At 43.1% G+C, this 26,456-nt stretch overlaps 1 protein-coding gene across 1 annotated transcript in view; it reads right to left on the reverse strand.

Annotated features, from left to right (window-relative positions):
- The window catches only part of Ca5b (carbonic anhydrase 5B), a 102,084-nt gene that overhangs the window by 44,447 nt on the left and 31,181 nt on the right, over positions 1–26,456 (reverse strand). Inside the window, exons 6-8 of the mRNA XM_050160656.1 lie at positions 14,252–14,326; positions 13,729–13,816; positions 9,884–9,975 (exon numbers count right to left, since the gene is read on the reverse strand). The gene's annotated coding sequence lies outside the window, so the exon portion shown is untranslated. The remainder of the gene's footprint in view (positions 1–9,883; positions 9,976–13,728; positions 13,817–14,251; positions 14,327–26,456) is intronic.

Consider the following 26,456-nt stretch of genomic DNA (forward strand, 5'->3'; position numbering starts at 1 on the left):
TTGCTTGTTTTTTTTTTGTTTTGTTTTGTTTATTTGTTTACTTGAGACGGGGTCTCACTTTGTAGCCCTGGATGACCTGGAACTGGCTACATACACCAGAATGACCTTTAACTCATAGAGATTCATCTGCCTCTGCCTCCAGAGTTCTGGAATTAAAGTCGTGCGCAGGCTTGCCTGCCTTCCCTTCCCTTTGACTTTTTTTTTTTTTTTTTAGACTAAACCTCACTATGTAGCCCAGTCCAACCTGGAACTCCCTATGTAGCCCAGACAGGCCTTGAACCTGCAGGGAAGGCCTCTTCTGCCTCAGTGTCCATCGTGTTAAGATTCTAGGCATGCGACACTACACCCACAGTTTGGGATTTTCAATGTCGTTTTTAAAAGCCAAGTACATCAAACTACCACAACTCCTCTGGATTTTCTCTATAAAACTGAGTTGATTCTGAAATGGGATTTAAAAACTGCCTGGGGATGTAAGGAGAGCGCGCTTAGCTCTGTGCTTTCTCTCTGCTGAGCTGCATTCCCGCACTGAGGCAATCGTCAACAGCTGATGGACGGCAGTGAGCTGGGTAAGGAGGAGAGAATATGCCCTCTCCTCCTCCCCCTGCAAAACATGCAATCTCTAAGGAAAAACCTAAAGATAAAATTTTTATCTTTAAAAATTTGTGATAAAGCATGCATAATTGCCATTTTAGCCAATTTTAATTTTTTTTTTTTTTTGTTTTTTTGTTTTTTGAGACAGGGTTTCTCTGTGGTTTTGGAGCCTGTCCTGGCACTAGCTCTTGTAGACCAGGCTGGCCTTGAACTCACAGAGATCTGCCTGCCTCTGCCCCCCAAGTGCTGGGATTAAAGGTGTGCTAGCCAATTTTAATTCTACAAATTCAATACATTCATAAAGTTCTGTCGCCATCACCTTTACCTGTGTTCAAACCTTTCTCGCCATCCATTCTCAGTGTAAACTCTGTACTTAAAACCTCCTCCCCAACCCTTGCTAGCCTCCGTAAGTCCCCGTGTATCTTTCTATTCCAGATACCCCGTAGAAATGGAAGTACAGTATTTCTTCTGTTGTGGCTGCCTTACTTCATTTAGCGTAATAGAATGGCAATCTCTTAATTAAAGCTGGCTGCAAGGCTAGCGACAGGGCAGTGCAATGAGAACACAAGAGGCAGGGGCTCTAAGCTTTCGGGTAGAGGCATCAGGATGATTCAAGAGGAGAGGTAAAGATGCAGAGAAGGAAAGGGAAACTGGGTCCAGTGATGACATGAGGAGAGTGGGCAGGTACCTAAGCTAGAGCAGCCAACTGAGGTTGAAGTGGGCAGGCTTAGTTTTATCCCGTGAACAATGCCAGTGCCAGGGGGGATATGGGCAAAACTTCCACAGACAAAGGACTCCTTTCTTGCTTACAGGGTGAGTGGTATGAGCGACTTACTAACTTTCAGGAAGATAATGCCAGGATCAGTGTGTACTCAACAGAAGGAGAAAGCCAGCTCGGCCTTCAAATGGACGGTTGTGATAAGGCAGGGCCAAGGGTATGCCTGCTGGGCACAAGCTGTACCAGCAGGTGGATGGCCACACACATGGCCTGTGTGCACACGCACTCTCCAGGGGTCTTAAACGTGTTAGCATGGTTCCCAGAGAAGTCTGGCCTATGGCTTCGCTCCCCACAGTCTTCTGGAATCCCCGAGGGAAGGCTGAGCTGTTTGACAAGCTGAGAATAAACACAGGTGAATGCTGCCGGCTCCACAATCACCCTGTCATATAGAACAATGTCTGGGCTAATGACACTTGGCCCAGAAGACACACTTCTTATGCGTCTCAAGACTAGCTTCTTAGGGCTAGGGGTCAGGAAGGCTCTAGAGGACCTGATGTCGTCCTTCCTCAGTCACGGTCCAGAAGGGTCTGTGGTGCTCTGGAAATCTGACCCCTGTGGCTTATCTCACTGTAGGGGACCCTGACTCTTCGGTCTTTTGTGTTACATGAACAAAACAAAAGAATAGCGGGGAGTAAGGATGTGGCTCAGTTGGTACTGTGCTTGCCTAAAATCTATGAAGCTCTCTGCTTGCTTGACCTCCAGCACCCATAAACCAGGCTTGGTGGCCCAGGTCTGTAGTCCTCAGAACTCACGAGGTAGAGGTAGGAGGATTGATCAGAACTTTAAAGTTAGCCACACAGAAAGTTCAAGTCAAGCTTGACTTCCAAAAGACCATATTTTTTTTTTAAAAAAAATCTAAATACCTATTTTCAAACCAGGTGAAAAGATCTCTGAACCTCCTTCCCACCATCCCAAGCCTTCTATGAATACCTGTAATCGCCCTGGCCTAGCAGACACCTGGGCATGCAGTGGAAGGCAGGGCTGGATGAGGTTCTGGGATTCATGGGGGAGAATACAAGTTTTCAAGAGCCAAGGAGCATTTTGAATGTCGTTCCATGGAATGGAAGTTTCCCGACAGCTCTAGCGGAAGAGCACAGGAGGGGAAGCAGCCGAGTAGAGCCAAACAAGTCAGGGAGGTGATTATGCCAATCACGCTTCATCCATTTTTAGTTTCTTCAAGGCAGCAATTGAACACCTATTAGAGGCCAGGCACTCTAGGCGCGGGAACAAAGTAAAGTTTCTACCCTTGTGAAACTTAGGTTTTACTAGGGAAAAATAGACAGTAAACATTATGATAAGTTAACTGTAAAGGTGATTAAAGTATGCTCAGTGAAATACAGATCAGGGTATAGTGAATCTGGAGTGCCACTGGGGTGGGGGTGTGGGGTGTATATTTGGCCTCATTAACAAGGTGATAGTTGAGCTAAGGCCCGAAAGGGGACAAGAATTTGTTAAATAGCATCTAAAGAGAGGGCATTCTAGGAAGGCAAAATGTTTGTGCACAGATCCCGAAGAAGAATATAATTGGCATATTAAAGGGATAGAGAGGAGGCTAATGGGGCCAAAGCAAAGCGAGCAGGATCAAAACAAAGAGCAGATGAGCTCCAGGGGCAATGGATGCTGTAGACTTCCAGACTATAATAATGATTCTTTCTCTGCATCAAGGCTTCTCAGCCTTGGCATTGTGAACTAGAAGAGTCTTGGTTTTGAGGGGCTGTCTTGTGCATTGTGGGGTATTTACAGCATCCCTACTATTTAGGCTCCAGTAGAAGCTAATAGCACCTACAGCAGAGCTGGAAAAACTAAAGGTTTCCATACAGTGCCAGATGTTGCCTGGTAGAAAAGGTTGTCCCAGGGTGAGAACAGTGTTCTCAGTGAAAGGAAGGCAAAACTAGGGAGTTTTGACTAAAGGAGTAGCAATCTGATTTACATTTTATAAGATCGCTCAGTGTTATTTATTAAAAATTCCCTTGGAGCTGGATGCGGTGGTACACATCTATAATTCCAACATGTGGAAAGCGGAGGCAGGAGGATCACGGTGAGTTTGTGATTAGCCTGGGCTACATAGCAAATGCCAAACCAGTCAGAGCTAAAAAAAAAAAAAAAAAGAAAAGAAAATCAACAACAGCAACGAAATGGCCCCGAGAGGGGTGAGAACGCAGCTCAGTGGTAGAAGGCCATTTTGTCATTAAAAGAAAGGCGGCAGTGTTTCCCCCAATGAACCAACAGAAGAAGGCATCGTGACTGCACGGCAGGTAGAATAAGAATGAATCCCTCAACAGAGAAACGGACCCTGGCACGAGAAACAAGGAAGCATGGTGGTCTCGCCATTTATTGTACTCGACCGGAGACACCAATGGGAGAAGCCAAGAGGAAAGGGTCGGGATAACAGCAATGTTGTTGTGGTGTCCAGGAGCGGTCACAAAACTAGACAAAAAGGAAAATCAGCCCTACCCAGGAGAGGATGGCAGAAAGGGACAAGTAAGGGTGTAGCCAAACACAAAGGAACAATGAGTCCAGAAAGAAACCGAACATGGAGGGTCAGGGGTGAAGGGAGTTCTAAGAAAATCTGAATAATTAGAAACCCACTTTAACTAATGCTAGGCGACAATATCTATAACAATGCTTGAGCTTTTTAATGTTCAGGGGTCTAGGGTAAATCTTTAAACTGGAATAATTTCTTGAGAGTTGGTTATTTATAACGCATTTACTGAACTCCTATTGTCCAATCTTGTTAAGCAGTAAATGGCGTTTAACTGTCCAACATGCCATGTCTCAATGACCCACCACTACATCTTACTGCATTTCCTGAACAATCTACCTGTATTTCCATTCGCTCATGGAGCTGCATCAATGTGCCAGGGAAGCTAAATGTGTGTGAGAAGGAGAAAATGTGAAAGACCGTTAAAGAATCATTCATCATTTGTGTAGTTGCTGTGATAAGCAGTTTGAACTCTGCCTGATTAAACTTTCTCTGTGCAAAACAGACAGCAGAAAGAAAATGTACTCTGAATAAAGAACTGAAAGAAATTGTTCGTTTCTCATCAGATTGACTCTTGATTTCAAAAGGAAGGAGGCCTTTTGCAACTCCTCAAATCTGAATTAGAGATTATCTTGCCAAATCTCGATGGAGAAAGCTTAGCTTCCTCCTCTCACCCACTTCTTCTCCCGAGAGCATGACTCCCAGCTGAGAATGGTACCCTTGCAGTTTTGGGCCTTCAAGGAATTCCAGCCTGATTTGAAAGGTTGTGAATGAAGGAGGAAACTCCTAAGAAGTGGAAAGGTTTCCCACTTCCAACATACCTGTGAACACCGGCTACTCGGAACAACGTGCAGGGACCACTAAAGGATCCAGGGCCGTTTCACTCACAAGAAAAATGGTGTTACTTCTGTCCATAATCCAACCCAGTTTTTAAACAGCAGCACGTAAGAAGACGCCAGAGTATCAACAGAGGGAGACCAGGAAGGAGAAAGCAAAGCGGTTTTCTATGACCAAGAAGGCACAAGTGTTCTCCGAACTAAGGTGTGCCAGTTAGCTCTTAATGTTTCTCAAACCTTCCCTGGGAACGTACACGAAAAGGGAGGGCACTGACATTAATATTAACAAGCTGTCACAAGTTTTCTCGGGAGTAAAATATTTAACAAGGAATGCTGCAAAGAATGGCAGCCATCGACCATTCTGGATTTTGGAGGTACCTCTCCTCTAGGTCTTGGGCAGAGCACAAAAGTTAAGGCCAGAAGGAGTAATTTCAGAGTAAAAAAGTTTTTGATTTCTGTAAGCACAGCTGTGACAGTACTCCACAGCCTAGGGATGGCTGTGAGCCTGTCCCCAGCTCCTGGCATAGTGGGGGTGGGGATGAAGAAGAAACACCACGCCAATCAGAGTCTCGACTTAGTGTACCTCAGTTTCTGAAGGAAGTCTCAGAATTTGTTAGCCTTTACGCTCGTCTCCAGCTGTTTCTTAGCAGGCTGGCCTTTCTTATTTAGATTCAACCAACTCTGACTGACTTGCCCTCCCTCACAAGGGACCTGCTCCTCCTGTGTCCCCACAAATTCTCTCAAGTGCAAAAGAACTGTGAAGGGGTCTAGTGACTCCCAATAGTGGAGAAAGGGGGGCTGAAGCAGAGAAGACGACGCCCGGAGAGGCCCGCAGGAACTTAGGCAAGACTCGCAAAACCAACAGCTGTCGCTACTCGGAGCCCGGGATCGGTGGGGTGGAGGGTCGTGGGAAGGGTCGCGGCCCTCTCTAGGTCTGCCCACCCTCCCTGAGGCTCCCACTCCATTCGGCTGCCCATCCTTACCTGGACGATTCTCAGACAGCACTTAACAAGTGCCACTAGCAAGTTAGCTTCCCAGGACCTGCGACTGGGGAGTGTCCATCAAAGCCTCGCCCGCTGGCGCCCGTGCCACGCCCCCTAGAGGCCACACCCCAGCCCTTCGAGCACCGTTGAAGCCACAGGGACCGCCCTAATCACGCCCCCGTTAGATCTGGCATGCCTCTGCTCTCTGCCCGGACACACCCCTCCTACGTAAGCCACGCCCCTAAGCCCGAGCCACGCCTCTGAGTTCCTCACCCCTTCACACCCCTTCTCCCTCTGTCTTTGCCCGCGGCAGGCAACGTTTCTGGGATAAAAGCAACATTTCTTAGATAAAATCAGACTGCTGGCCTAAAAGCCTCTAAGTCTAAAAAGTGGCTTTCCTCAAGTTTCGTCCATCTCTGATCAGCATGATTTTGACATGCTAAGGTCGCAACGTTGGATGTGTTCCTTCCTTTCAGCTCAATTTACCCAAGTTTCGAAACATCCCCTGAACTTGAACTGTGAGTTCATGTTCATGTGCCTTTCAACCAGTTTTCATACCTTTAAACCGGGACTGTGAAATGGTGCTTCTAGCCCTCTGACCTTATCTGATTTTAAATGCAAGGCAGAGGTACCAAACAGGCAATCTCTATTTCCTGTAGTCTCTTAAAGATAATTTTTCTTAGGCAACCAATGGCCTCTTGCTATGTAGGGACTGAGCGTCTTATCTTTCCTCCTTCCGGTCCAAGAGAAATGTGGCGAAGTTACCACCAGCTTGCTGCACTTGTTCTTACATCCCTGACTCATTCATTCAAATCACATATCTGGTGTAGATGGTCCTTGGGAGAGTAAGACCAACCTCAAGGTTCGTATGGCTTAATGTTGCCTCAGCTCTGGTTGAGATGAGTCCCCCCCCCCAAAAAAAAATAAAATTCAAAAGGGAAGATATAGTAAGGAGTTAATCTGTGAAGAGGACTTAATAGTCACAGGTCCTCCTCCTCCTCCTTACCATGAATATGCATTTCTTTCCTTGAAATATTTTCTTAAGAATAAGAACTTCTTTTTCATGTGTGGGTGTTTTGCTTGAATGTATATAGGACCACCACACGCATACCTAGCTCCCATGGAGGTCAGAAGAAAGCCCTGGATTCTCTGAAGCTGGAATTATGGATGGTTGTGAGCTACCATGTGTGTTCTGGGAACCAAACCTTGGTCTTCTGCAAAACCACAAAGTAATCTTAACCTCTGAACCATCTATTCAGACCATGAAAATACATTTCTTAAAGAAAAAATAAAACCTTTCAGGTATATCACACAAGAAGCAAACAGGTTTATCTTTAAAAAAAAAAAAAAAAAAAACGCCAAGTACAAGAGGCTTGACTCTAGAGGAGTTCCCAGGTGTCCATGGGGATGTCCCCAGCTAGGACCCTGGGCAGTGGAGGAGAGGGTGCCTGAACTGGCCTTGTCCCATAGTCACACTGATGATTATCTTGAATATCACCATAGAACCTTTGTCCAGCAACAGATGGAGATAGAGACAGAGACCCACATCAGAGCACTGGACTGAGCTCCCAAGGTCCAGATGAAGAGCCCAAGGAGGGAGAAGACAGCAAGGAAGTCAGGACCGGGAGGGGTGCATCCACCCATTGAGACAGTGTGCCTGAGCTAATGGGAGCTCGCCAAAGCCAGCTGGACTGGGACTGAACAAGTATGGAATCAAACTGGACCCTCTGAATATGGCTGACAGTTGGGGCAGACTGAGAAGCCAATGATAATGGCACTGGGATTTGCCTCTACTGCATGTACTGGCTTTTTGGGATCCTATTCTATTTAGATGCATACCTTCCCAAGCCTGGATGGAGAGGGGAGGGCCTTGGACTTCCCACAGGGCAGGGTACCCTGCCCTCTCTTAGGACTGGGTGGGGGAGTGGGGGAGCGGGAGGGAAGTGGGAGGAGGGGAGGAAGTGGAAATTTTGAATGGTATTATTTATAAAGTAATAAAAAATTATTAGAAAAAAGAAATATACACAGTAAAAACATATCTATAGCCCACTCCTAACTATAGCATTTTTTCTTTTGGTTCTTCATGACAGGGCTTCTTTGTGTAGCCCTCGGTGTCCTGGAACTAGCTCTGTAGAAGCAGGTTGGCCTTGAACTCACAGGGATCTGCCTGTCTCTACCTCCCACGTGCTAGGATCAAAGGCCTGCGCCACCACCACCTGGTATATAATTACTTCTTAAAACAACCGTCTTTGCTTACAAATAGAGCAGTGGGTGATAAAACCTGAGATCTCCTATTGCTTACGGTTCATAGTACAGGAAGTAGAAAGGGGCTTATTTAGAAAAATTCCCAGGCCCTCCTGGATGGAAGGAGAGAGAGGAGGTCACTGGTCACTTCTCCGCTGCTTCTCTGATCAATTGGTTTTAACCCCAGGTTTTATTTACTAAAAGAACAATGCCAGTAATTGTTTCAAATATATATGTGAGGAATTGTCTTGATTGTTAGTTGATATAGACTCAAGCTTACTATGGACTTCACCATTCGCTATGCAGAAAGGCAGCTAAGCAATTGAGCCAGCAAACAATGCTCCTCCATGGTGTCCTCTGTACTCTCTTGGCTGTGAATTCGTTTCTTGGTTGAAGGTAATGCTGTGTGGAATAGCGAGTAGGCCTGGCTTCAGGTTCCTGCTTGAATTCCTTCAGTGATGGACTGCAACCTGCATATATAGACCAGATAGATCCTTTCCTCTTCGGACTGGCTTCTGGTCAGTGTGTTTTTCCACGGCAGCAGAGAGGAAATTGGGACAAGGGCAACTCCTCATCTGTCTGTTTCCTGACTACCACGTCACGAAGTGCTTTGCTCTGCCACACCCTTCCTATCACAATGGATTTAACCCTTCAAATTTGGGGGTGAAAATAACTCTTTCCGCTCTTCGCCGTTTCTGTCAGATACTGTGGTAACAGAGACGGTAAAACTACCCAGTGCTGTTGCTTTCGTTGATTTTGGGAAGTACATGCTTCTTAATCTTAAGATTATTTATGTTGTCTTCATGTGCATCTGCATAGTGGATTCCATTATCAATGACTGTGTATATAGATGCCATGTAGATGATGGGAATTGAACTCAGGACCTCTGGAATTGCAGCTAGCACTCTTAACCGCTAAGCCATCTCTTCAGACTCTTCTTAAGCTTTAGTTCAGAGGAAAATCTCAAACTCTAATGAGGATGATATTGTGAGCTAAGCAGAAAATATGTATCTTAAAGAGTCTCAAGGGCTGGAGAGATGGCTCAGTGGTTAAGAGCATTGCCTGCTCTTCCAAAGGTCCTGAGTTCAATTCCCAGCAACCACATGGTGGCTCACAACCATCTGTAATGAGGTCTGGTGCCCTCTTCTGGCCTGCAGACATACAGAATATTGTATACATAATAAATAAATTTAAAAAAAAAAAAAAAGAGTCTCAAGCCTGGCATGGTGGCCCAGTGAGGAAAGTGGCTTGCTGTGCAAACCCGAAGACACAGGGTTGATCTCTGGAACCCAGAGCGGAAGGCCAGAGCTGACTCTGCAAAGATCTGCACATGGGTTTCTTCCAAGTATACCATTGTTACACTCACAAAGCACACTACATGAAGTCAACTCTATGTACTGTCCGAATGTTCCCGCCCAATTAAGTAGAGTACACAGTTCATGGTAGCATTAAATTACTGTCCCTTAGGATGGCAAGTAGGTTTCAGTTCACATTTCAACTTTGATCTGCTTGCAGTAGCTGCCTGTGTAAATCGTGCCGTGAAACTCGGTGAGTCTCGTCTCCGAAGGAAAAAGTTCTGTGACTGGTTAACAATGCCTACTGGGGACTGGATGGGTGGGTAGTTGCATGGAACAACCTATCTAGCATCTCTGACTTGTAGCCACAGAAATTTGGTATGACATCTTTTACAGTCCTCACAAACACTTCTCATCGTTAGGCTATCGACAGCTGCGCCACGGCAGAGAGCTCAAAATCAACACCACTGGCCAACATGTAAGGATAGAAATGGTGAGCTACTAAATAATTTACGTCCTTTATGTGTCCAGAGGGAGTAATTTAAGGTTCTGTTCTGAAAATGACAGGATCTAACCAAAAATTATTTGGCCTGTCCTAATTACTTTTCTATAGCTGTGGAGAGACACCACAACCAAGGCAGCTCAAAGAAGAGTTTAATTGGAGGTTTGCTTACAGTTTCAGAGGTTTGGTCCATGGCCATCATGTTGGGGAGCGTGGCAGCAGGCAGGAAGGCATGGCACTGGAGCAGTAGCTGAGAACCTACATCTTGAGATGCAAGCAGAGACAGAGTGAATGGGCTAACTGGGCTTTTGAAACCTCAAAGCCCCACTCCCCAGTGACGTGCCTCCTTCAACAAGGACACACAACCTCCAACAAGGCCAAACCACCTAACCTTTTTCAGACAAGTTTTGCAAACTGGGGACCAAGCATTCAAACATATAAGCTTACAGAGGCTATTCTCATGCAAACCACCACATGGCCTAATCCATCCAACACTTCTTTATAAACACAGACAAAGGAAGTTGGAATGGGCATGGCTAAACACTTCGGAGTCATATCCAACAGTATGCCAAATTAGTTCTTGTAGACAAAAACGCCTGTCCATATATGTATAAATATTTTAATCAGAGGTAGAAATATATAATGCAATATGATAAATATATCCTAAAATTGTATCAATATACAAAATGTCTTAAACAGAGGTAGAAACATGCATGCATACAATATGACAAAATAACTTTGCATAGGTATACAAATATTGTAAACAGAAATAACAAATATAATTTGAACTTGTATCAATATACAAGAAACTATTCCAGTGTAATTGTCCATAAATAATAGTTCACAAGTATTCACTCTATTACTCACTATTATTACTATTATTAGTGTGAATAAGTTCACACTAAATTACCTATTATCCCGTTCAATCTTCCTTTTTTTTTTATTTCTAGGCCTACACAATTTCCACCTCAACCCCCATCCCTATGCAAATAATAATCAGCCCCTAAATGGTATCTTTAACCATGAGGACAAATTTTGTTGAGAGAGGGGATGTCACTTTCTAGAATTGCTTCCTGCTGTCATGCAGGCAATGTTTTTTTCTATGGGATCCTATAAAAGTTAAATGATGGTTAAGTCTTAAGACTGCTGTTTTGTATAATTACAAATGGTCTCTGAGTAGTCAATAGGGTCTTTTTGTTTGTTTGTTTGTTTTGAAGTTCTTATTTGGAGTTTTGGCCAGAATGTTATAAGAAGGTGCACCATTTCTAAAGCTGGTACCCCAAAACCAGTCTCATAGTAGCACTATCAGCATCATGACATCATATCAACCAGATGGAGTCATTGTTGTGGGGCCCCATCTTCCTCCTGGAAGCTTCAAAGATTACTGTAAAAAATCTACTGTTCATTGCGGCATACTTAAGCATTATTTATATAAACATATATTGAATGAAAGATATGATATAAACAAAATGGGCATGGAAAAATATTAAATATTTCCTTTAAAAATCTATCTTCTTTCTGTCCCTTACCAGATGGCTCCTGATATGAGACAGAAATTCTGAATTTTACTTTTAACAACATGCTTGGATTTAGAGAAGGATAGCCATTACCCAACTCCAAAGCTAGCTCTTATTTTTAAGGAGAGATGGATATGTATCCAAATAACCTAATTTTACCATGCAGATAATACAGCACCATAAGGCAGATTTCTCTTTGTTGATTTTTTCTGGATCGATATCTTTTTATCTTTAGGCATCTAGATGTCCAAGATCTCTCCAGTCTTTGAAGATGAATATTTTCCTTCAAGGACAAGAACAGAACTCTGCCCCAACCCTTATGAGGTTTTCTTACCACCTGTATGATTGTCACCTCTGTGGATGAGCAATCATTTCTCTTTCTCAAGAGGTGTCTCTTTTTCAAAGTGAATCTTTATCAATCTTGATGGTATCCATAGCTTTTTTTCTCCTGTGGAAACAAGAGCAAAACCCCTTCTCCGACATAGCACATCTCCTGGTTCCCATTGTGAGGTCAGCACATCCTGAAATACACTGGCTGATTTAATTCAGAAGTTTTTTTTTCAATTATCCAATGTCTTTCTGCTGCTGTTGTTCCTTTCTCATTAGCATTAAGAAATTCAAGGTTAATAAAGCATTATGCAATTTATTTCTGGAGGTATTTTCCATCCCTTTCTGTTTTTTCAGCATATTCTTTATAGTTTTATTTGATCTTTCTACAACTGTCTGATCTGTAAGGTTGTTTGGTATACCTGTAATATGCTTTATATTATAATAAGCAAAAAACTGTTTTCATTTTCTTAGACACATATGCTGGACCATTGTCTCTCTTTATTTGTGCAGGTATACCCATGATGGCCACAACTTCTAATAAATGCATGATTACCGAATCGGCCTTTTCTGAGCTCAAAGCAGTTGCCCATTGAAAACCTGAATAAGTATCAATGGTGTGGGCTGGAGAGATGGTTTGTCAGGGATACATGATGACAGAGCGTTCACATGTAAAATATTGTGCCTTGTCTTCATCTCTTTCTTAAAAAACTATCAATGGTGTGGTGTACATATTTTAATTTTCCAAATTCTGTAAAGTGAAACATATCCATCAGCCAGATCTCATTCCTTTGAATACCCTTTGGGTTACTCCCTGCTGGTAATGATATTTGGCTAAAGAAAGGGCAAGTAGGGCATCTCTTTATAATCTCCTTAGCTTGTTGCCATGTAATAGAAAATTCTTTCTTTAAACCTTTGCTATTGACATGATGTGCCTTCAGCACACTTCCAATCAATAATTGATCAATTTCTGTATTACCTTGTGCTAGAGGACCTGGCAGACCCATTTGGGATCAGATGTGTGTTATGTATATGGGGCAAAGCCTATTCCTGATTATGTCTTGAAACTGTATGAATAATGAAGTCAATTCTGTATCATCTGGTATAAATTCAGTGGTTTCAATATGCAAGACAACACTTTCCACATATTGTGAATCAGTAACTATATTGAGAGGTTCTTTAAAATCCCTTAGTACCATGACAATAGCATATAATTCTGCCTTTTAGACAGAATTATAAGGGCTTTGTTCCACCTTACTTAATTATTCTGATTTGTAACCTGCCTTCCCTGATTTATTTGCACCAGTATAAAATGTATGGACTCCAGTTATTGATGCATCATGTACAATCAGGGAAGAATTCAAGTAGTTCTCTTTATAAGGTTAAGTCTATCACTCCTGGGATAATTGCTATTAATTTCTCCAAAAAATTAACACTTCCAAAGCATCTGAAGTCCATTTTCTAGGACATCGGAGATTAATTGAAACCCATTGTGTGGGGTTGCCTTAGTGCTTGAAGACCATGTTTTCACCATTTCCCTGACAAATGGTGAATGTAGGTCATAAGAAACTATTGCTTGTTTTATTTCTTTTAGATTGTTCATACATATTCAAAGTTGGTCCCCATGCATATTCTTTGACTACCTTAGAGCACTTTGTGCCAGATGGTCTTTCTGAGGAAATTACTGGATATGCAGTTGAAACTCTGTGTAAGTCATCCAGGGGTCTGGCATGTACTGATGAGATTAAATGCTGTCCTTGTACCTTATGTCCCTGCTCATCAATTTCAATAAATTCCTTAAGTTTTTAAAATCTTTTTACTACCGTCTTTTTTTAAAGTCTGAATCCCCGGTCCAGTGTTCTGTTCTAAGATATGAAACTTGTCCAGTAGAGATAATGTCTCATCCTTGGATATATAACTTTTCAACAGATTCTTACAGTTAGATTCAACAGCACAAATTCTTCCAGAAAATTTTATCAAAGTGATGCTATTCCTCTCCATAGTATTGAACCATTTTCAATGAGATAATATTGAAAACAAAGTTAATACCTAGAATCAAATAATAGGAAGGAAAATAGTGTAAGTCTTACACTATGCCTTCCATAATATAAGCAAAATAATTATTGAACTCCTGGATGTTATCAGTCATTTTTTGTAGTTTTTCAGATCTTACCTTTCATAAATTCCAATGAATTCGAGTAGGTGTAATCATCGTTACTGGCCAGCAGGTGTCGCAGTTGCAGCCATGTGGCCAAGAGACACTAGCAGTAGTGAACAGCACATGTTACTTACTTATATACTGAAAAATATGCTTTGTTTAACAAATTAAGAACAGTTACTAAGGCAGTCAAATGATTCCAAGAGTTGGGGCCCAAGATAAAGAGAAATCCCAAAGTTTTACATCAGTGTGAGTTGTGGACTGTGTGCACTGCACGGATCGCGGGCAGCAGTGTGTGGGCTGGCGTGTAGGTCATGAGCCAGGGAACATTGAGCAGCAGCCTGCTGCATCTGAGAGTCAGCTAAAGCCGTGGGTGGGAGAGTCAGTACCCAATGTGCCACATGGCTGGTGGACTGATCCAAAAAGTATGAACTGGGCCCCACAATGGGGGGCCAGATGATGGCTGAAGATACAAAATAATCCCACACTAGTTCAGAATTACATATAATAAAGTGTTACTTATATAGGGAAGACTTACAGATCACTGTCTTAAATTGCAATCCTCTGCATGAACAGGGAACAGGAACAGAGCCTAGCAGCTGGAAGTGAGAGCCTAAAACAAGAGAGTGAGTGCACACTTTACAGCTGCATTTACAGTATAAGAGACTATGGCCAAGTGGGCTGGTATCTTAAAGGCTATTGGCTGAAGGAGCACAAGGATCTCACACAGCAATGTGCTGCATACATTTACACAATGGAGTACTACACAGCGGTAAAAAAAACCAATGGCATCTTGAAATTTACATGCAAATGGATGGAACTAGAAAAATCCATCCTGAGTGAGGTAACCCAGACCTAGAAAGATGAACATGGTATGTACCCACTCACAAGTGGATAGTAGATGTAAAGCAAAGGATAATGAGTCTATAGTCATTCATATATATTAAAAAAATAAATAAAAAAAAGAAATGTGCTGCAGATCTGGGCCTGAATCAGGGCTACTGGATGGTGGTGAATGAAGGTGCAGACGGGGGACAGTCTGTCTACCATATTCATCTCCACGTTCTTGGGGGTCGGCAGATGAATTGCCCTCCTGGCTAAGCAGGTTGGGGATAATTTTCCCTTCTCTAGGTAGTGACTCAGTTGGCATGCTTCAGTATGCTAAATGGTACACATAGTTTTACATGTGTATGGAGAAACTGAAGAGGTCATTTCAAATCCTGTGCCTAATAAAAGACATTGTTGCAAAAAAAAAAAAAACACAACAAACAAAAACTAGCCAGGACACTGGGTTTGGTGAGCATATGCCTTTAAATCCCAGGACTCAGCAGACTGAGCGCCATACCTGTGAGGTCAGCCTGGTTTACATAGTGAGTTTCAATACAGCCAGGGCTATGCAGAGGGACCTTGTCTCAAAAAAAAAACAAAAACAAAATAACAAGCAAAAGAACATAGTGTTGGGGAATGAGAAATGGTTCAGAAGTTAAGAACACTGGCTGCTTTTTCAGAGGACTTGGGTCCAATTCCAAGCACCCATATGGTAGCTCACAACTATCTGTAACTCCAGTTCTAGGGGTTCCCATACCCTCTTCTGGTCTCCAAGGCACTGCATGAAAGAGTTGCACAAATATACATGTAGACAAAACACTCATACACATATGAAACATTTTTTTTAATTTAAAGATATAATGTTGGCAAAATTACACTCGGTTTGTCTTGAGTTAATTTTTATTTTCAAGGAGTAGTGATTAACTTTCCATGAAGTAAACAAAAAAAAAAAGTCTGCAGGGGAGAAGAATCAAAGTTCATATTGGTTATGCCTGCCTGCCTGCTGACATGCTCCTTGCCATGATGATCATGGATTACCCCTCTGAGACTGTAACCAAGCACCCAATAAAAGTCTGCACAGCAGACCAACATCTCTCACACACACCAATTTCAGCTCCTTCAGGGATAAACTCAGGCGTGGTAGAGTCAGATCACAAGGACATTCTGATTTTAATTTTTTGGGGAGCCCACATTGTTTTCCAGGGTGTCCTTGATAATTTGTATCGTTTCCAACAGAGTCTAAAGCTCGGTTCCCTTGTCTCCATCTCCATGTGTAAGTGTATCAGTATTTTCACAACGGCTGTTCTAACTGCAGTGACGCGGAACCTCATGTTACCTTTGACTTGCAATGGATGAGTGGATGCCAGGACCGCAGGGTCATGGGGAAACACCGGCTTTCCTGCAGCCTCCACCAGCCCTGCTGCCCTGCCCTGTCTTGTAGTTGAGCCATGCCCTCAGCTGGCCTGGCTGTCTTACTTTCTTTCCTTCTGCCCCTTCATGTGCATGCCATGAAGATAGCAGGGTTATTACTATCCGCTAGATTCCCCGGAGCCAAGGCCCTAATGCTCCTTATCTGCTTTCTCTTCTCCACTCTCACTGGCTGGGGAGCCCTGCAGATTCACCTGGTAAAGGTTTCTTGGTCTGTGTGCTCTGCTGTATATGTACACACAGTCATTACCGATTACTAGTTATGGGTTCGACTTAGAGCCAGACTCTCCCACAGCCACACAGCATACTGGCCCTACAAGCAGTTGGGAGTATGCTTCTCTTCCTGTAATCACCATAAGCCTTTCACTTGGTGAAACTCACCTGGTGAGTTTCCGCACTCCCTAGCCGAGCCTATAAAAGTCCTTATTTCTTGCTCTCAACCTGCTTCCTGGGCTTCTCCCAACCCCACCCCTGTGGTGATATTTCATTTGTATTTTAATAGATAAAGCTTGCCTGACTTCAGAGAGTAAAACAGCCCCACTGGTCAGCTGTACAGACCAGGCAGTGCTCTTAATGACTGAGCCATCTCTCCAAGCCATGCATTTGGTTCTGCTTCAAGTTGCTTTCCCCTCCTCATCTATGTTGGCCTAGCATGCAAGATCCAGCATGAGGATCACCTCTAGAACTCCTCACAGATTCTCCAAACTCCAGTGGTTAAATTATCTGTGTTCCTTTGATACTTCATTGTTGGTGGTTGTTTTATTTTTTACTATCTGCTCTTTTGGGGGCCCACCACACACCTCCCAAATAAATACAAGATTTATTCTTTCTCATGAATGCTGGCCTTAGCTTGGCTTGTTTCTTGCCAGCTTTTCTTGTAGACGAGGCTGGCCTCGAACTCACAGAGTTCCTCCTACCTCTGCCTCCCAAGTGCTAGAATTAAAGGTGTGCGCCACCACCGCTCGGCTACCTTGCCAGCTTTTCTTACATTGTCCTATCTCCCTTTTGCCTCTGAACTTTTATATTTTTCTATTCAATATACCTTTCTTTACTTCCTACTCTATGGCTTGCTGTGTAGCTGGGTGGCTGTCCCCCGGAGTCCTCTCGTTCTCCTATTCCTCCCTCTCTCCCCTGGATTTCTCCTCCTATTTATTCTCTCTGCCTGCCAGCCCCACCTATCCTTTCTCCTGCCTAGCCATTGCCCATTCAGCTCGTTATTAGACCAACCAGGTGTTTTAGACAGGCAACATAGCACAGCTTCACCGAGTTAAAGACGTACAACATAAAAGAATGCAACACATCTTTGCATCATTAAAGAAATTTTCCACAGCATAAATGAGTATAACATATCTTAAAATAGTATTTCACAATATTCATGGTGTTTCTTCTTTTGTGGTGCTAGGGATTAAACTCAAGGCCTCAAGCAACGTAGGTAAGTAGTGTTGCACTGAAGCTACACCCACAACCCACATTTTTAGATCTGCGGTCTACTGTTCTTTCAGCTGAGCTACCTCTGCCACGTCTCTAAAAATAAAAATTGTCCTTATCCTTACTTCTCTGTGAATTTTCCATATTATGATTCTCAGGGATACTCACCTCAGCTGGCTGAGACAGGGTTGACCATATAGAGATGCTCAGGGAATCTTTAAGATAAAATCTAGTTAGCTTGGGTAATGAGCTGGACATACAGCTTGGCTGGTAGAGTACTTGCCCAAGTGTTGGAGTCCTGCTCCAACCTCATCACTGTGTACACAGTGAATGATGGTCCCTTCCTACAATCCCAACGCTGGAGAAGTGGAGGCAGGAGAATCAGGAAGAATTCAAGGTCATCCTTGCTTAGAGAACAACTTTAAATCCAGACTGGGATACGTGAGACCCTGTGTCAAAAACAAAACAAAAAACAAAAACCCAAAACAAGACAAAAAAAAAACCCTATAAGAAAATAAATAATCTGTTCAGATACTTATCAATGGAGACTTTGAGGCTTCATGTGAACCTATTTGCCTTGAAGTAAGGCCTACAATAATAGAAACATGGGGTTATGATGAACAAGTCAGCATGATATTTGAATAATGAGTAACCTGTCTATATTTACTATACTTTGTTTAAAGCAAGGTAGACTATGTAGCCCTAGTTTGCCTGGTACTTGCTATGTAGATCAGACTGGCCTCAAACTCACAGAGATCTGCCTGCCTCTGCCTCTAGAGTACTGGGATTAAAGGTGTTCAATACCAGGTGTGGCTTAAAATCAATTATTGATAATAATAATTTTAGTAAAATATGGATAAAAGGATATTTTTTACCCAAACACTTGTCACATATGCACATCTATGTGTTTGTAGCTTTTTTGTTTTGTTTTGTTTTTGAGACAGCCTCTCCCTATGTAACTCAGGCTAGGGTCTACTCTGAGATCCTCCTGCATCAGTCTTTGGTTTTTTTTTTTTTTAAATTATAGTCTACACAACAATGCTCAGCTAACATATATCCTTTTTTAAAGCAGTCATTCACCAGATTCTGTGGAATATAAACTTTCCCCGTCCAATAAGGAAAATGAAGCTAGGTGTAGTGGCAGATGCACAGCTTTAATCCCAGCCCTCAGGAGGCAAGGCAGGCAGATCTCTATGAGTTCAAGGCCAGCCTAGTCTACATTGTGAGGTACAGGCCAACCAGTGAGACTCTAACATAAAACAGGCCCCTGCCCCCAACCCAGAGCAATTGAATTAGAGATGGCTTAGTGGTTAAGAGTACTTGCTGCCCTGGCAGAGGACCAAAGTCTTAGCTCATAACCACCTGTGATTCCAGTTTCAGGGTATCTAATGCCCCTTTCTGGCTTCTGCCAGTACTCTCATGTGCATACACACACACACACACACACACACACACACACATATATATTTCTATATTTCTGGTAGTGGTACTACAATTAAACAAAACATTAAAGACAATTGGGATAAGATGACTTACTGTAATCCAGGCACTCAAGATGATGAAGCAGAAGAATCACTGAAAATTCAAAGCTAGCCTAGAGTATTGAGTCAGAAGACTCTACCAAAATCTATAAACAACAACAAATGGTACACAAAAGAACAAAAGTCTTAGTGACTGTTGAAATGGGATAAATTTTAAGGCATATCTAGAAAACATGGAAAATCAGGGCAGTAGCCATATGAAAAATTGAAAAGTGAACTAAGAACCTGCAAAGAATGTATTCAAATAAACTTGTAAAAAAAAGCTAAGAGCAAGGAACATGTTGGAGAGAGAGAAGAGCAAATAATAAACTATACAGTTTACCTCTTTCATTAAGAGTTTCAGCTCTTACATTGAAGAAGCATTAAGAGTTTCAGCTCTTACATTGAAAAAGCTGTCTTTTCTCCAGTGTATGTTTTGGTATCTTTGTCAAAATCAGATGGTTATAAGTGCCACAATGTATGAATTCTTTAATTTTAAAAATTTTGTATACATGAGTATTTGTTTAGGCACGCACACACACACGCACTTCTCAGGACACATTACTGATGATTCTAAGTGTTCTTAGGGTGTGCTCTTCAAGGTATCTGTAGCCTAGTGGTGAGACTGGAAATATGTATACGAGAAGAAAGTAACTCTTAACTATCTTGATCATAATATGCAATGATGGGGTTTCTTCGTTAGTCAAAAAGCGGCTTCTCTGCGGAGGCTCATTTTAAACTGAGACAGGACCCTCCCTGCAAGGGCTAAAAAGGCTTGGGGCAGAGGAGCTGGCTCTTGTGAGGATGCCCCGGGTGGAGACGTGCTGATGATGTTGCTGCCAGGCCATTTGAGGTCAACAACACTGCAGTCAAAGGCAGATGAGTAATGCGGGCTGCTTAATGAAGCAGGGTGTTTGGGCTGCAGTTCAAGCACTGGGCTGGATTCCACCTGCACTGCAGTAAAGGAGGCTGTAGCCCTCCATGATCAGCCTTCTCCTGTGGGAAAGAAACCACAGAAAGCAAGATAAGGTTGAAAAGTCTCTTCTAAGGACAGGTGTCTCTCATGAGCATGGTGGACAGAGGGAAAACACCAGTGGCTTGGCCACTTTGTCAGTCTGATTTTCAGAGGGTTTTGTGTGTGTGTGTGTGTGTGTGTGTGTGTGTGTGTGTGTGTGCCAATATGGGCAGAATGCATCCTGGATGGCCTGTTATGGCCTGAGGTGTTTTCCTCCCAAGTATGTATGTTGAAATCCTAACTCTGTACCTAAGAAGGTGACTGTATTTGAAGGTGGGGGTCTTCAAAGAGATAATTAGGCAATTAACATAAAACCGTGTGTCAAGTTGGGAGCTTAGGTCCCAGCCCCTCACATCTATCCCAGCCCCCAGGCCTGGTCTGGACTCCAAATCCCAGCAGGCCAGGTCCTGACCCCTCCCTGGGGGTGGGTTCAGGACCACTTTTCCCCAGGGTATTTAAATAAGCCCCCAAAAGAAGAACACGTGGTCCCTTTCTGGTGGTCGCGTTCCCTTGGCTTCCAGGTTTCCCCTTGGGGTCACCCAAGAGTGCAGAACTCCCATTACACCTGGATATTTCTTAATGTTTTGGCTTGTTTTGATTTGGCTTGATTGGGAATTTTGCGTCGGCAGGGAGCTCACGTTAGGAAAAATCCCTAACACCATGGTCAGTGGGCTAGACTCTAGTCCAATGTAACTGCCGTCCCTACATGAAGAGAAAGCTGATACAGATGTGCACACGTGACCACAGGGAGAAGACACTTGCACATGGGGGTTAGCCTGGGGAGCTTCGTTGCTGCTGTTGGAACCACAGTTGTAAGCAATCTGCCCTGAAAAAGCCTGCTATCCACTGAGCATAGATTAAAATGATGGGCACCATAGCCCGAGGGCCAAGTGCTCACAGGGTAACAGCAGTTTAATATTTTAAATGGTATAAAACAAAAGAGATGTGTAATACCTGAAAGCAATCCAAATTTTGAGTTTCAGTCTCCACACCCATTGTTTTACTGGAATACCACTTCCGGCCTTTGTGTTATCTGGTGTCTAGCTTGAGAGGACAGACAGTAGGTAAGGCCAGCCTCAGCTACACACCAAGACCTCTGACTTAAGCCCTTCCCCACCTCTGGTCTATAAATCTCTGGCTGCCTTGGAAATATTACGTAGCTCAGCCTAGCCTTGAACTCATGGCCTTTTTGTGCTGTACCCTCTTGAGTGCTAGAATTAAAGGCGTGTGCTACCCTACCTGCCTCTATTTAGTAGCAGAAGAAGTAGACAGTAGTAGAGTAAGTAGACATCGAGCCAAATGTCCTCTACTTCTGCCACTAGCCACATGTTCCTGTCCACCGCTTGTGCCAAGACACAAAACCCAGAAAGTCTAGTAGGTGCACATTAGACCCCAGGAGCTGCCACTAAGTAGGGTGTCTACCCAGCTTGAACACAATTATCCACAAATACTAATAAAAACTTAAAATCATTTGTTTATTTAAGCATCCGAGTGAAGTCTACCTGGCAGTTTTTGAATGTATGTTTCCTCTTATACTGCATTCCTCTTGCATGTGTCCTTTCATGAGTGTCTTTTTTTTTTTTTTTTTAAAGACAGGGCTGTCCCAGAACTTGCTTTGTAGACCAGGCTGGCCTCGAACTCACAGAGATCCATCTGCCTCTGCTTCCTGAGTGCTGGGATTAAAGGTGTGCACCATCATTGCCCGACTCACTAGTGTACCAGGGCTTCAAACAGTAAAACCATCCTGTGGTCATTAAGGTTCCGTAATGACGAAGCCCCATTGTCTGGCTCATTTGTCACCAAGCTCTGGGAGATGAGGTGTCAATTTAGGCACATATCTAAGTGACTTGCTTGCAGACTGTTTTGTGGCTCTGTATGTTATGTTCTTTGATGTCCTTCAGTCTAGGAGAGTCAGACTTTTGGTGCCATGGACAGTTATAGTAGCTAGTTGGACTGCTAAGGTATACGCAGAACCAGTATTTCCATCAGGTGATTGACATCTTTCTTTCCTGTATCTCTTTCCAAATGTCTATATGTCAATGATCTATCATGAAGGTGTATTTTGGAATAGTACATATTTGTTTTCCTTGCAACAGTTATAAAATCCTAGCGACCAAACATAATTCTCAGCCTTTTGTGCAAAGGCATCAGTCACTTGGGAGGGCACGGGCTTGTTACTTTATCCATAATGATGAAGCCCTATTCTCTTGTATACCCAGCTCAATAGCCTCTTCTTCCATGAAGCCGCTCCCAGCAAGCAGGTCCCAGTTATGAGCCATCAGCACCGGATCCAACAAATCTCATCTTCTGGAACAAATTGCATGGAGAATTTCTAAACAATTGTCTTCCAAGTTAAAATCAGCCTCCACTATTGGGAGTAAGGGACCTAGATTCAGAGTGCCAGGTGAAACTGTCTGATATTTCCCGTTCACCCCACTCTTAACCAGGATCCTCTTTTCTGTTTGCATAATGTCAGTACTTGAAGAAGTATAAATATCATAATAGATGCTCCCCCAATCAACGTCTTGCCCTCTTGTTTTTATCGCAAGTGGTTGCAACCACCTGAAGGCAGAATGTCCATCCTTTGGATGTCTGTTCCAATTGTTCAGAGAAATCAGGCATCAGTTAAGGGGACTGGCTCTCCAAACATCTGAATCCGCACCTCTAAATCTATACCTTGAAGGGCTCTTAAGGGTTAGATAAGTCCAAGGCTGGTAGTGTTTCTTTAGTACTCTCAAATGCCCTCTGGCATTCTAGAACCCAAATATGGGCTATGATAGCGTTTTCAGGGTTTTGCAGAGATTTTACTATTATTCCAAAGTTAGGAACCCAAGTTTGGCCGAGCCGAATCAAGCCTAGAGCTTCTCTCAGACGCCTCCTCCTTGCGGAACTTGTAATGGCACCATCAGTCATTTCTGGTTGGAAACTAAGCTCCCTTCTCTTTGAGAGCTGAGGTGATCAGCTCTGCTTACAAATGCCAACTCTCTGTGGGATGACTCTTTGGATCCAGCACATGCCAGGTGATTTAGCATTGAAGCGGTGTTAAATATGTCAAGTAGACATTTTTCAACATTGGAGCTTGTGATCAGTTAATCAGCAACACACTGCAGCAAGACTCCTTCCAGTCTCAGAGCTCTTTTTGTTTCCTCTGAGACAGGATTTCTCTGTGTTGCCCTGGCTGTCCTGGAACTTACTATGTAGACCAGGCTGGCCTTGAACTCAAAGATCCGCCTGCTTCTGCCTCCTGAAAGTTAGGACTAAAGGGGTGCACCACCATCACCCAGCTCAGTTTCAGAGCTCTTAAGTCTGTGGGTAACATCTTACTAAAGACAGCCGGAGATGTTTTGAAGGCCCAAGGCAAACAGTATATACAATTTATATATATAATATATAAATATATAATGCTAATATGTGGTGTGTATGTGTGTGTGTGTGTGTGTGTGTGTGTGTGTGTGTGTATTTAAAGGCATGCACCACCACCACCCAACCCAACAGTGTATTTTAATATCCTGGATTAGTCTGATTTCTGTTCCTGGGATAAAACACTGATTAAAAGTAACCTGGGGTTTATTTGGCTTACCCTTCTACCTCACCGTTCGTCATTTAAAGAAGCCAGGGAAGGCACTCAAGCAGGAAGCTGGAGGCAGGAACTGAAGTAGAGACCGCAGAAGAACGCTGCTTACTGCTGTGCTCTCCCTCGCTTGCTCAGCTTTCTTTCTTATACAACTCAAGTCCACCTGCCTTGGGGTGACATCACCCACAGTACGCTGGACACTTCCACATCAACCACCACTCAAGAAAATGCCCCACAGACATGCCCACAGACCGGTATGATGAAGGCGATTCTTCAGCTGAAGTTCTGTCTTCTTGGAGGACTCTGGTTTCTGTCAAGGTGACGGGCAGCTCACCAGCATATACTATTTCTTATTTGGGATCTTGCCAGTGAAAAGCAAATGACAGCTGAGGCTTGTTATTAAGAAGGCAAAAGCAACCATATTTAAGGTTAAAAAAAAAAAAACAAACAAACCAGAAAATGACCCACAGTCCTAATGTAAGCCAGTCGAAGTGTAAGAGTTTGCCACCGCAGGATGAATAGCCTATACGCTGCCATTAGGAGCTTTCAGTCCTTCAACGTATCTATGTCCACTCACAGTCTCTTTCTTTAATTAATTAATTAATTAAGTAATTAATTAATTATGTATACAGTGTTCTGCTTGTATGTACACCTGCATGCCAGAGGAAGACACCAAATCAACCACCATGTGGTTGCTGGGAATTGAACTCAGGACCTCTGGAACAACAGCCAGTGCTCTTAACCTCTGAGCCATCTCTCTAGCCCCAACCACTCACAGTTTCAAACGGACAGAACTGAGTGTGATGCAGGATGATCCAGAGACAGATGAGTCCACTTTTAAGAAATTTTACAGTAGTTCAATTCCTTCCAAAGCCTCTTTATCGGGGGGGGGGGGGGGCTTTCATTTCATCCAAAATATGATTCCCTTTTGGATAGTTTAAGGATGTAATTTTTATGAGTGTTTGCCTTCATGTACAGATGGATATCATGTATGTGCCTGATGTCCAAGGTGGTCAGATGATGGTGTTGGCTACTCTGGAGTTACAGGGAGTTGTGAACTACCATGTGGGTGCTGGGAACTGTAGGGCTATGACATTTTTTCAGTCTTTTGGCTCTTATGGGGGCCTGTCACCCAGCTCCGAAATAAATAACACAGAGGTTAGAAATGCCCGGTCTTAGCTTGGCTTGTTTCTTGCCAGCATTTCTTAACTTACATTATCCTGTCTACCTTTGGCCTCTGGGCTTTTCCCATTCTCTTTCTTCTGTAAATCTTACTCTGTGGACTACTGTGTAGCTGGATGGCTGGCCCCTTCTCTTCCTTCCAGATTTTTCCTTCTCTCTATTCTTTCTGCCTGCCATTCCCGCCTATTCCTCTCTCCTGTCTCACTATTGGCCAGTCAGCTCTTTAGTAGACCATCAGGTGTTCTAGACAGGTACAGTGTCACAGCTTCACAGAGTTAAACAAATGCAACATAAACAAAAGTAACAACCTTAGTATAATATTCCCCAACAGGGAGCCAAACCCAATTCCCCTCAAGAGCAATGAGTACTTTTTTTTTGTTTTGTTTTGTTTTTTTTTTTATTTTTTTTTTTTTTTTTTTTTTTTTTTTTTTTTTTTTTTTTTTTTTTTTTTTTTTTTTTTTTTTGAGACAGGGTTTCTCTGTGTAAGAGCCCTAGCTGTCCTGGAACTCACTCTGTAGACTAGGCTGGTCTCAAATTCACAGAGATCCACCTGCCTCTGACTCAGGAGTGCTGGGATTAAAGATGTTACGCCACCACTGCTTGACTGACATTCTTGTCTCATAGTGGTCATGTTACCTGTCCTCATATCCCCTAGAGTTTCTGAACAACATTCATGTATTGTCAATAAATTTGACAGTTTTTTTTTTCCTAAAAACGAAGAGGAATTTTTATTGTACTGCATGTATTTTGTTTTAGTTCCCTGACTTAGTTACCCCATCCCCTTTTTTCCTATAGGGTACACTGCTTATGATGACATTGTGTCTGGGTTTCAGGTAAGTTCTACTGATGTAACAGCATCTCTAAGATCAGAGTGTGTGTGGCATGCTCCTGATGGAGGTACCAAGCCTCTTCAATGGTTCTGCCTATGGTTAAGCTTTCCATCTTTGAAGGAAGTACAACATTGAAAAGAGCTTAAATGACCCACCTGGGGCAATGAGCAGCAAAAGTAAAGACAAACCAGTCCTTTTCTGTAGATGATTTCACAGAGGTGGGACAGAGCTTTCGTTTAGCAACTCTCCGGCTGAGAATGAACTCAATAAAGCCTTGTAACATTCTGTAGGCTAAACACACTCATTCAGACCTCAAACCAGCTAATACCTTAAGGAGTGTCTCCCTTCCCTCCAGTAGGATGGATGCTCACTAGGCAAACTGTCAGGTCTTAAGAGTGGTAGAATTTTCCTATTTCCCTCTTTTATGATAGAGGAAACAGCTCCAGTCACCTCCTCCTTCCCTATGGGATTAGAAGGTGCTGTGAGTTCAATACAAACTAGGGATGGACTTGGAGCATTATAAAACCAGTAACAAGCCGGGCGGTGGTGGCGCACACCTTTAATCCCAGCACTCGGGAGGCAGAGGCAGGCGGATCTCTGTGAGTTCGAGGCCAGCCTGGTCTACAAGAGCTAGTTCCAGGACAGGAACCGAAAAGCTACGGAGAAACCCTGTCTCAAAAAATAAAAAGAATTAAAAAAAAAACAGTAACAATAAAAAATTGAAACAGCAGAAGTTTAGTTCGTTCTTAGAATCTTCATTCTGCAATAACATGAAAACTTCTACATAAAAATTTTCATTCCATTTGCCCACTTATTTTTGCTAAAAATGATTCTACTCATAAATTAATATAATGTTAAGAACCTTCAGGTAGCCAGGCGATGGTGGCGCACGCCTTTAATCCCAGCAATCGGGAGGCAGAGGCAGGCGGATCTCTGTG

This window comes from Alexandromys fortis, unplaced genomic scaffold (assembly GCF_014885135.2).
Source record: "Alexandromys fortis isolate MF-2015 unplaced genomic scaffold, M_Fortis_MF-2015_v1.1 scaffold_120, whole genome shotgun sequence".
NCBI lineage: Eukaryota > Metazoa > Chordata > Mammalia > Rodentia > Cricetidae > Alexandromys > Alexandromys fortis.